We start from the raw sequence: 13,171 nt of genomic DNA, 5'->3' as shown, positions 1-13,171 counted from the left end.
TGTGGCTTGTTTTAATTAAATATATTAGAGGAACAGCCATACATATCGTAAAAAGAAGCCAGAATACATTGGATATGCGTAAATAATAGGAGGGATCTCCTCTCAAAGTTACTTAGTTACTTTGGTAAGTTGAAAGTTTATAGGTTTTTATGCATTTCATAAGTATAAAAACTGAAGCAAGCAAAATCTATGTCTGTACCTGAAGACAAAGAATAATTGAGTTTATGATAAAATGGATGCCAAAAGTGGACAAAGCCTATTATTCGTCTGTGTTTAGATTTAGCTGAGGACAAAAGCTAAGGGCTGGGTGCTGTGATATCTTATTTTGTGCCATTGTGATATTTTACTTATGAAAGGTAAAGTTTTTAAATTAATTATGTTACTATTTATTCTTAGTTTCAGTTTATTTACTCATTAAATATAGTCTAAGTTAAAATTAGCAGTGAAACTATCTTCTAGTAATGTAAGTTGAATTTTTATTAGTATTATATTTTGTGTCGGTCTCATTCCATTCTGATAAAGTGATTCAGAGATAAATCATAAATGTCTAATTGTAAGTTGAGATTAACAGTTTATTCTATATGCAATTTAAAAGATATCACAAATATTTTGTATCATTATTTACGTTAATGAACTTTTAGATATGAAATTAAGAAAAGATTCTAATTGCATATCTGATCTCGTTTGAGATATTTAGAAATAAAAAAAAACCTATCTGCAAAGTGACATTTAAATATCGTCAAATTGCAGTGTGATGAGAAATGAGAAATAATGGTAAAACTAGAACATTCCCATACATTAATTTAGAACAAGAAATTTATTCTCCGAATATATTTAATGTTTCATTCTAAAACAATAACTTCAGAGTTTTCTCCTGTAGAGTAAGCCTGAATGCAGATAGAAACCTTTTAATCTTATCCATCGTCTGCTAGTACAATTACTACTATACTACTATTATTTTAGTACTGTCAGTGGAATTATAACACCCCGAATCAACTTACCAGCAGCTGTATGGTCGTCGAGAAAGCATTCGAGGTCCTTAGCACATTTTTCCACCAAGTAGAACATCTTCTTTATCTTCCCCGATGTGAAGAGAGGTGACAGATTATTCCTCATGTGTTTCCATGTCCTTCCCTTCATATTGATGACATTCTTGTAGGAGAGAGGATCCTTTTCTTCATCCACTGTTAGGATATGATTCGGAAACAACTGAAAATCCTTCACCAAGATATTGTTGATTATATCCAAATCGAAGACGACCAAAGCCGGTTGATCGAAAGCGAATATTCCCAAATAGGGCTTGTCCGTGTTCTTCATGTAAAGCTGGGTCAAGTACATGCTCATACCATGCTTTTGGAGTACAACATCCTTCAGGTTCCCGAAAAAAGGCGAGGGTTTCAGAAAGGGTATACCATTCTTCAACCAGAAATTGAAGTTACGCGTGAAATACACATAAAGGGCTGTAGCCAGGAAGCCCAGTACAAACAAGAGGTCCATTACCAAAAGTATCGCCATAGTTATACCTGATAGAAGTCACGTCAAACACTGGTGGGATAGTCTTCGTTATCAGTTTATCTCCGCTCTTATCACTGTTTCTCCTTCCTTGTTCGATGTTTGTTCATCTTGTTTCGTTAGTGGCCCCTTAATCGTGATTATATCTAATTTTGGGTGTCCTGCACGTAAGAAGAACTTATGCTCGGTTTCTTACTTTCTCAATTTTTTATGATATTCAGTACAACATTAGTAATTCTGTGTGAAATCATGCAACAACTAGGCTAAAACTTCGTTAAAAACGAGCAACTTTTGTGCACATAAGTTTCGTATAAAATATCATGCAATTATATAATTTTGCTTGATTACGGATAGAAAATTCATAGCAAATGCTTAACGAATTTTTGATTGAGGTAATATTAACCAAAATTTCATATGATATTTGAACTTTATACTATTACCACAGTCTAGTATATACAGTCACGAAGCTCAATACTTACTAAATGTGCAAACATAGACAGTTGAAATACGCGTCCATAGATAGTTGCTAACCACCAGGATCGCTACTATCGCCTCATCACAGACCCTTTCCCCAGCAGACGATAAAATGTATTGTACTTTCGATATCGTATTCTTTTGAAAAAATTAACACTTTCCTCCACTATTGAAATATGAAATACATAAGGTTTATATATTATTTTCATAAAGTATATATTATATTTTATAAACTCACCTTCCTGGAGCTTTCGGAAGAAGGATAAATCTGACCTCTTGTTCTTACAATATTTATAGTACCACAAATGTCTCCTTGACCCATATTATTATTCAGATTATTGTATTTTAGCCATTTATTACAACCGATAACGAACATTTCACAGTTTACACAACTTTTCACAACAAAGCGAAATACGGCACAGTCAATGCCTTTTCGATCTAGACCAGGCCGTAATGTATGTTCGAGTTTTCTATTTCAGTGTATGGAGCCGAGTGAAATATTATATTATAACTTTATTGCGTATCATTGCTAAGTTTTATTTAGTGTAATGTATCCATAAGTTCAGTTTACTTCTTGTTGCGTAATATGTTGCAGAAATAATTATGAAACTGTGTTATTTTAATGTGAAGAGAATTTTTTACTATGTTCGTATCAACATAGTTGAGAATGGAAGCTATTTTGAGGTTCATAAAAACGAATTTATATTGTGATTTTAATTTAGAACATCTACCTTCCTTAATTGTAGACAGAAAATTTACCATACCACTCCTATGAAATTAGTTACGATTGTGTTACTTCGTCTCTTAGGTAGTAGATAAATACAATAATTCAGTACTCAATTATAGTATTAAAATACAGACAAATAGAATGTGACGGGTGTCATACATGACATTATGTTTAATTATAATTTATAATTGCTAATATAGGAATATAAGTTAAATATAGTAAACATAACCTGTAATTTCCATGTGACATTACATACATATGTAGTGGCATGGCATTGGAGACCACTAAAATTAGATAGAAATGGGCAACTGGTATAGTAAACATAACCTATAATTTCAACATATCTAAATATTCGTGCGGTGCAACTGAAAATTATTGAATCGTGCATAAATGAATGTACAATAATTTCGCAATATTTAATCGAAATAAAGACAGGTAGGTCTATTACACATACGAACAACGTAATTTTCACACCAAAAATAATATTACACCTTAACTCGCAAGGAATTATGTCTGAAGTATCTCCTAATCATTGTTTTAAATTTTATTAATGCAATTACACTACATTTTAGAGAAATATATGTTACTCTTTATGCATTTCAATTAATTTATATGGTTGAAACGCCGCCCTTCGTGATCGGGTTAAGCGAGTCACATGGTCGGCCTTACGGCCTGTATTAGATCACGATGGCAGTGACACAGTCTATTGTTCCTAGTACTCACAGCACTCCAAGCGGCTAGCAACTATCGCGAGAAATGCAAAAAATCACCCCAAGCTTCGTGACTGTATATAGTAGACTGTGCTATTACCAAGCTATGCAAATTATTGAACTTTATGTATACTATGTTTCGAAAGCAAAATGTCGGAAAACGTCAACCAATAGTAGGAAAATGTGTTAAACAAATTAATAGATAAAAAAACAATAAGAATTTAAGAAAGCTCGAGTCTACAGAGATTAGGTTCTTACGTTGTACATTCTTAATTATAAAGAAATAAATTCAGCAGATGTGCCAATAGAACTGATTACTGAATTTACTAGAGGGCAGTGCTGTAATGGTGGCCATACGGCGCGTATGGAAACTCACAAATTTTTAATGAATCGTATGAGGAAGAGAAAATTTTGCCCATACGGCGTATGGGTGGCTAAGTTTTGTTCATTGAGCTTTATATTTTTACACGGATATTTGTAATGTCATCTCTAACTGTTCCTAATAAATATACTTTGATGGTCGTAAACATAAACTGTTCACCCCTATAGTGCTGAACTCCAGAATATTACATAAACCAATGGTTGAAAAACTCTTAGTGCTGCAGATACACTGTCCACGATTATTCATAAAGACAAATATGCATCTACTGTGACAAGCTTCCTGGGAACTTCTAAAAGGTAAAGGGAAACGAAATTCTTTTCATTAACATGAAAAGATCTATTAAATGACGGTCGGAGGGGTAGAAAAAGTAAAATATATTTCAAGGGAGAAAAATATGGGGCGGGGCGTACGGTGAAGAAAAAAAAATACCATGACAGCACTGTTAAAGGGAATGAAAATAGAAAAAAGACTCGTTACGCACACTTCAAGAAAAAGTTAACAGATTCCACAAGATAATAGTAAATTACAAGCCTAGGGTATAGAATGTCAGACGTTATCTGACATATGCGTTATTTTAAGTTAGCAGAGCATTGAACCTACAAAGAACGACATTGTCAGGAAAAACGATCTTACCTTCATTACTGAGGAATACTTTCAATTCAACTAGTACATTCCACAATATAATTGAAGATGAATAAAATGATTACACGAGAATACTGCCAGCTTTTACATGGTAAAAACTTTTCGCACAAATGGTTAATCATTCGTACGTTATGGTAGATATTAGATACTACGTAGCCTACTTTAGAATGTGCATTGTTTGCACCGCATGTACGAGTAACCGAAATTTTCACATTTTAGTGCTGATCACAACTCGTTCAAAATAAATGAACAGATTGAATAATGTTCGTGACGATGTAACACTTCACTAGTTGCTGAAGTGACGAGGTTGTCTCCTGTGTTGGTACTGCCGTCCATTCCTACCTTTCACAGATTAGCAATCCAAGGTCGTAGACACAGCTGTTCTAAAGTACAAACAAACCAAAAGGCTGCAATTATACCTCTGCGAGTAAAAACGAAGATTGAATTGTGGCCATGCGTGCGCAAAGAAAGCAGGTTACATGCGCGAGCGCAGGCAGGCAGGCAGTCCATCGCGTTTTCGGACAGGACACAAAGAATGTGCTTTTCTTTTTTAATCATATTAGTAATAGTAGTAGTAGTATATTATTATTATTATTATTATTATTATTATTATTATTAGTAGTAGTAGTAGTAGTAGTAGTAGTAGCGGCAGTAGGCCCTAGTTGTAGTAGTATTTTATTATTATTATTGTTATTATTATTATTATTATTATTATTATTAGTAGTAGTAGTAGTAGTAGTAGTAGGCCTAGTAGTAGTAGTATTTTATTGTTATTATTATTAATATTATTATTATTATTATTATTATTATTATTAGTAGTAGTAGTAGTAGTAGTAGTAGTAGTAGTAGTAGTAGCGGCAGTAGGCCCTAGTTGTAGTAGTATTTTATTATTATTATTGTTATTATTATTATTATTAGTAGTAGTAGTAGTAGTAGTAGTAGTAGTAGTAGTAGTAGGCCTAGTAGTAGTATTTTATTGTTATTATTATTAATATTATTATTATTATTATTATTAGTAGTAGTAGTAGTAGTAGTAGTAGTAGCGGTAGTGGGCCGTAGTAGTAGTGAGCAGTAATGGTGGTGGTAAAAGCAGTTCGGTCCCTTATTTGGTATCCCCTTCGCTTGTTATGAAAGATTTTTGCGGGGTTTGTATATAAAGTGCAAGCGAAATAATCCTGCAGATTGAGAGCAACGATAGGTATACCTATATTAATAGAAAACATATATATTACGTTTTGTGATTTTAGAAAATTAAGTTGAAAATTTCAACAGACTGGCAACATCGCCCCTAACACACTCTTCTCTCTTCTCGTAATACAGATGTAAGAGGTCAAGAACTCAGGTCTTTCTCCCTAAATGAGCTACATTCTACCTACCTCTCTGGCTACGACATTACAATCTGCTCGCATCGTTCAGTGGCTTAAAATTAGTAGATTTTAAATTAAATTAAATATTCATTATTTTTCTATCGATATGGACAAAAATCACGATTTTTCTCGCAATAGTTACCAAATGATTGGGTGTTAAACACTTGGGGAAAACATTTTTTCTGGAAAAATTATGAATTTCCCACTAATATAGTTTTGCACTTTTTTGTTACATACAACATGAGCTATTCGCACTGAAAACCTGCAAATTATTTCACTTTCACTCTTTATATAGCCTACAGGTTGTAACGAAGAAATAGTCCAAACTTGAAGAATGGATTCCTCATATGTATAGAAGGAAAGATAGTCCGAAAATGTTTTGTTTCTGATTAGGGCTTGCAAGTATGATCATAGTACACTCCAGTACTAGTACATTTCTTTAATGGAATGATTATAATGCATTCTGCCTAAAAGCAACACTCCAGATTTTCTTATTTAGGCTAATTTTCCCGTATGATGGTCACATCACTCATTTTATGCATGTGCATAATGTATTCGTACAATTTATAGATCATTAAAATTGTATATATTTTTTAAATTTTATTGTAGTATATTTCTCTATAATAAAAGAGAAAAATGCTCCTACTGCAGTAAAATGAAACCCCATCAGCTTTCTTGCGTGCCATACATCGACTATTTTACATGGGTTATCCTCAGCCTTTACTACAGGTTTCAATTGACTGCAGTAGCTGGATTCTGAACATGCTATATTAGGCTAGTTAATGGTCACTTATAACTGACATATCTTATTTTTAAAAAATCTGAAAGTTAGAATTTATAAAACAGTTATATTACCGGTTGTTCTGTATGGTTGTGAAACTTGGACTCTCACTTTGAGAGAGGAACAGAGATTAAGGATGTTTGAAAATAGAGTTCTTAAGAAAATATTTGGGGCTAAGAGGGATGAAGTTACAGGAGAATGGAGGAAGTCACACAATGCAGAACTGCACGCATTGCATTCTTCACTTGACATAATTAGGAATATTAAATCCAGACGTTTGAGATGGGCAGGGCATGAAGCACGTATGGGCGAATCCAGAAATGTATACAGAGTGTCAGTTGGGAGATCGAGGGAAAAAGACCTTTGGGGAGGCCGAGATGTAGGTGGGAGGATAATATTAAAATGGATTTGAGGGAGGTGGGATATGATGTTAGAGACTGGATTAATGTTGCTCAGGATAGGAACCGATGGCGGGCTTATGTGAGGGCGGCAATGAACCTCCGGGTTCCTTAAAAACCAATAAATAAGCATCTTAGCTGTTTACTATATTATGTCAAGTACCATAGTCGTTCATTATAATTCATGAAATGTATAGAAAGAACCATATGCCACTCAGAAAATATTCATCCAGATTTTTCATAAAGTAAATATGTTTATCGTACAATTATTTAAAATGTCTCTTTGTTATAATGATTATGCGTTTAAATTAATCTTAATTAAAATATATGTCCAAAGAAATTCCAAAATAACATTTCCTCAACGTTATTAAAATGCTAATGAAGAAGAAAGTTGGGTTCACTTTGGTTGTAGCCTATACACGGTCCAGTTCGACAGATGCACTAGATCACTTGCCAGCAAGAGAACCGTGCAGCAAACACGCCATAGCTTATAAACTGCGGAAATCTCCTAAAGCATAAACGATGCAGGTGAATTTCCAGTGTCCAATGGGAATGGATCATGGCATTGTCCTCTTTCCTACTTAAAATATTTACACATATTTTATATGATTTTAGCTGACTCTGCATGTTTGGGCTTACACACTCAAATAGTGGCGCAATGTACAGTACAACATATTCATTGTCACTGCCAAAATATTTACAGACCTAGACTCCAAGGACGCCATATGCAAACAACTAGTTTACATTTTAATTTATCTCAACAGACAACTTGGTTTCAGCTAGTGAAGTCGTAAACGAAGAATAATAGATCTAATTACGGTAGCCTCCTCTTCAAATAGCTTGTTTCAATCGCGCTTGCTTCCTTTTGTCGTGTACCGATACCCTTCACTGGCTACAACCTTGGCAGGTAGACTACCACTTCCCAATGTCTAGACCAGCTATCGGCAAATTTGTACTCACGATAACATCACTGGACGTAAGTCGCAATACGTATGACGTATTATCAATCGAGCACTCCATTCGGATCTCAGTGGCGGACTCTCAACACAAGCATCTGACGTAGACTACACATTAATGATGTACAGATTGACAAATTAAATTTTATTTCACCTTAATTTTTATTATGCCACAACAAGGTGAGAAAATACGTTACAATTTGCCACTCTTAATATAACTCGTAAATTTTGTCTGTTAGTCACGATATTTGTTTAGATTTTACAAGTTTTCGTTCAGAAAGCAATGAGCTGTTTGGAAATATACTGAATGTAGAGCCAACATAGCAGCTATGTAGGATAGCGGCAGGCGACCTAAGATAGGACTATAGATATTTTTTTCTATGGAGAGTATTTTAAGTAATTAAAAGCCAATCTGGTGTGTTACACTACAGTGGAAACATTTTTTGCCCGGAATTATTTATAGGTCTTCTAAATAACACGTTAGTCCACCTAGTAGACCTTTCTAAGTCATATTTCGAGCCCCATCTGTTATTACAGATACTGTACAAGGTGCTTTATACTCAGATTCTTTACTTCTATAAATTTTCTTCATGCTTGGAATAGCTCTTCTGCTTGTATTTCTTTTAAGTGGAATGGCATCGAGCAAATATTCATAGCTATATGGAGAAATCCTTCGTAACTCTGCGGATGAAAACTACCAATTTCACTGTATCAATCAATATCATAAAGTGAGAGAATAGGCCTCAGATTGATGCATCTTTGATTTTACTTCTCGTTCAGCTAGTGTTTCATTATCCATTATCCTCTTTACTATTGTCAGTGTGGATGTCATACTATTAAAAACATCAGATTGTTCGGGATAAATAATGTTAGAAACTTACTCAAACAGTTTTAATCAGCTATCCTTCATTAGAACACTTCAATGATTTTGCGGTTTCCAAAGCAATAACATAACTGACATGGAGTTTTCTTTCATTCATATTTTGTTTTTATCATATTTTATTACTAGAATTATTATTTGAATTTCGTTTTTTAAAAATTGTAATTGCTTCGCGCCGTCCAGCCATAAAAAATTATCCCTATTTTCTCCTATAGGCCTACATTTCTGTTCACAATTAGATTGGTTATGTTCATGGTTAGCCCACCGATTATTTCGTGATAATCATTGTGGCATGAGTCATAATGTTGTCCGATGTTTGATTAATAAATGACTATTAGATTTTCAGAACACACGAAGCAATCTAAGTCTAACAAGCAAACATTCTGATGGGAGCAGATAAAAGTTTTTTTTTTCTTCCACCATGTTAATAATATAAAAAGAAGTGCCTATACAAATTTTGGCCATTCGACCGCAATTACGAGGCCGTACAGAAAGTGATTTTCCCTTGAATCGTTTACAGAAAAAAGCACATTTTCATGGAAAGATTTATTGAAACAGATACAGCAATTGTTGCGCTATTTGTCAACATATCCCCCACTGGAATTAAGACATTATTTTGTCATACTATGGGATCAACTTTTGTATCCTTGTGTCGTAGAAGTCAGCCGCCTAGGATCGGAATTAGCGTTTGACAGCCGTCTGCACCTCTCTGTCGATTCCATGATATGACAAATGTCTCAATTTCGATGGGGAATATGTTGAAAAATAGCTCAACAATTGTTGTGTCTGTCCCAATAAATTTTTCCAGTGAAATTATGTTTTCTTTTTGTTAACGACCCCTGGCGAACTTATTTTTTTTACGGCCTTCGTAATTGCGGTCGAGTGGCCAAAATTCAGATAAGCACTTCTTTTGACATTATCAACATGGTGAAATAAAAAAAAAATATTATTTTGTCGGCTCCCATCAGAATGTTTGCTTGTGAGCAGGTAACCCACCACTGATAGATGCTTGTGTATTAAAGTTGTAGGGGGGGGGTTGGTTGGAAGGGAGGGAATGAAGCAAATACTGTTTAATGCATTGCCCCTGCGACGTCACTATTGCTAGCGATCACAATTATTAAATTTTTGCCGATGCCTAGTCTAGACTCTAGAATCTCAGTGAACGCAGAGTGATGCTGCACATTTCGTAAAAAAATAGTTTGCTATTATGCCTGAGTAAACATTTGATTCATATTAACACAAGTTTATTACTTCTGTACTTGGGGAGCTACGATAGGTAGCGAAATCCGGTTGCGAATACCAGGTATAACGGCTGGGGGGATCATCGTGCTAACCACACGATACCTCCATTCTGGTTGGATGATCGTCCACCTCTGCTTCGGCATGTGGGCGTGAGGCCAGCAGCCGGCTGGTTGGTCCAGGCCCTTCACAGGCTGTAGCGCCACGGATTATTATTATTATTATTATTATTATTATTATTATTATTATTATTATTATTATTATATTACTTCTGTAGCACGAACTCTATTTTGGACACAGATGCACTGAATTCCATTAATGCCGTCTCGTTCTTTAGTCATACTGACAACGAAACTACGAATTCTATCCCCACCCCTGTCGCACACGTGCGACTTGACTCGCCTGTATTGTGTATTTTGGTTCTTCATTAGTGTTTATACTAAAGTAGTAAGTACACAATTAGAACTCGTTTGCGATGTATGCCAACAATTCAGATGGCAGCGGCTCGACACTGCTCGTAGGAATGACTATCTATCAGGGGCGGTTTTAGAGGTGAAGTACCATTTCACCTATTTGCGTGTAAAACACAATTTTATCTCGTATTAATAATTAATTCTAGTTATTACTGGTTCCGTATTTCTAAAATAAAAAAAGTTTTATTTTCAGTCGTTATTAACAGTGTTTAGTTATATAAATAGTACCTGTAACCGTACACTGAATATAATAATGTCAACTGTTACGAGCGCCGAGCGGTGTCTATTGAAATCTATGATACTGTAGAGGTGAAAATATTTGGGCTCCCATTCTCATACAGCATTTGGTTTCCATGGTAACGTGACGTCACGCACTAAAGAAATATTGTATGAGTGGAGTGCGTTTCTGAGTCTTTCAATTACGGAGAACTGTCAGACTTGTTGTAGGTGGAGTAACCAGTTTGCAGATCTAACGGTAGAGAAGGGTTGGTCTCCACGGGCCGGGGGCTATTGTTGAAGGGCTGTGAAATTTTACAGTATGTAGGCCTACTACCTGACTCGAGAAAAGTATCCTCATTCCTTGTGTCTAAGCAGCCAGCCATGCGACGGTAAATTAGCTGGCTATATGTTATTTTATCAGGAATGCACGCCACATACATTTTTAAAGTTTAAAAGTTGTTTTCCGCCGCGTGTATTATTTCCTCTCATGAGTTTGACAGGTTTGTTCCAGCTCTTGTACTTGAACGTTTAACGCGCGCGTAAATGTACACATGTAGTTTAGTACTTATTAGCTTATTATTTAATGTATTTATAGTATATTAGTGATAAGTGTATAAAGTCTATTAAAACAACAAAACTGTCGATGATATCTTAATAAAATGTCTGAGTTTAACTGAGGGTGGACAGTATATCTCTATGCAAAGCTATGGGGCTATTGATGAAAGTCTCTCCTGTTATGTGGCATTCCAAATGAAATTTTCAATCTTATCAAAGAGAAAAGCTTCTTTCATCGGAAAAATTTGTTATTTCATACAACTTCTCTATTTTTAGCACTTTTTAGAACAAAGAACAAACGGAATTGTAGAACGTCCAGAATTTAAAACATCTTTTCCATCCTCATATTTATGTCTGCAAAACGGCATTTCCAATATATTACAAACCGTGCCATTTTCGGGATACATATTTCGCACTCATTTATTAATATTTTCTACGTACTGGTACCTAAGTATTTGCATAATTGCACTATAGCGATTAAACATACAATATACACTACGATGTAGGATTAAAAGATAGGAGGATTGACTTTGTATGCAAGAAATTGGGTGAGTCCTGAAATAAATTAATTTTCCTGTTTGCATGTGTTCTAGAACTAGTAAAATTGTACGTAGTTTACGAATAGTAGGCCTTCTCATTATATTAGCAAAGCTGTTCATGCATTTGTGTATGTGAACAGCACCTATTTTCTTTACGACGAGCCGCTACTGCTGTCTATGTATACATACTAGCATAGTAGTGAGGGGGGGGGGAGATAAAATACTGACTGTAAACACAACTTCAAACCTTGATGGCATTTGTGGAATTGACTGAGTGGGTAGTAGCAATCATAAATCACTTGGTAACCCTAAGAGAGGTGAGGGTTAAGTTACCTTTCAAACATTTTTGTTAAATTTTCATTGCTTGTATACTTTGGGACCTTATGGCCTTACTCTGCCTTACTGTGCGTTTGTTTATAAGGCGGTATAAGCGGAAAGGACATGGACGGAGATCTCCGTCCCGTTCACTTCTCCTCTTATACTCTGGGCTGCACCTTGAAGTCCGTGTGGTGACTAGGTGGTCTAGATCCAGTCGTGCTCACAGAGGGCAACCTGCACTCAGTGCATATACGTGGAGCAAAGGCAGGGCGAGGTACATTACGCATGATGACGTAACAGCGTGCTAGCTCGAGCTTTTATTTTTCAAATCTAAGCAAATTTGTGTTGTGTTGATATATCCACAGTTCCCTTCAGGCTTCAAATGGAATTAATAGATCTCAAATGCGACAGCTTTCTTGAGGTGAAGTTCAAAATAACTGAAGATATAACTACATGCTATCATTATATCTCATCTGATCGTTTTCCACGTCTAAACAGGCATGCAGCAAAAATAATAAGTATGTTTGGTACGATGTACTTACGTGAGCTGGTCTTCTCTGTTCTAAAAATGTTTGAAACCAGCCACAGATCACAGCGATAAGCATTTGGCATCTATGATTCGGCTGCATTCGAGTACATCGATTGTTCCAAATATTACTCGTCTGGTGACACAAACATACATGTAATTTAAGTTTACGTCTGTTCCTAAAACACTGCTTCTATTTAGAATTTGTTTTGTCAATATACTGTAAATGCAATACATTTATTTATATTGTTTATATTTTGTTCGAAAAACGATCCTACATCCTCATCTTCCTGTCCTGCTGGCTCCGCAGACTTCCATAGCAGCGAGTATAGGTCAGGGGTGTTCACGAGAGCGCCCTGAAGCCCCGTCCCGGGCGAGAGGGTGCAGACGTATACTAGCCTATATAACGTCTTTGGTGCAGACTGGCCAGGTATAAGTGGACCAGACAACGAGTAGAACTCGCTGCTATGGAA

General features: G+C 35.5%; 1 pseudogene; it reads right to left on the bottom strand.

Annotated features, from left to right (window-relative positions):
- LOC138711629 (uncharacterized) overlaps positions 1–13,171 on the bottom strand; it is an 86,200-nt pseudogene that overhangs the window by 48,815 nt on the left and 24,214 nt on the right.

This window comes from Periplaneta americana, chromosome 13 (genome assembly GCF_040183065.1).
Source record: "Periplaneta americana isolate PAMFEO1 chromosome 13, P.americana_PAMFEO1_priV1, whole genome shotgun sequence".
NCBI lineage: Eukaryota > Metazoa > Arthropoda > Insecta > Blattodea > Blattidae > Periplaneta > Periplaneta americana.
Note: the sequence above shows the minus strand (reverse complement) of the source record. Positions and strands in the feature narration are given on the sequence as shown.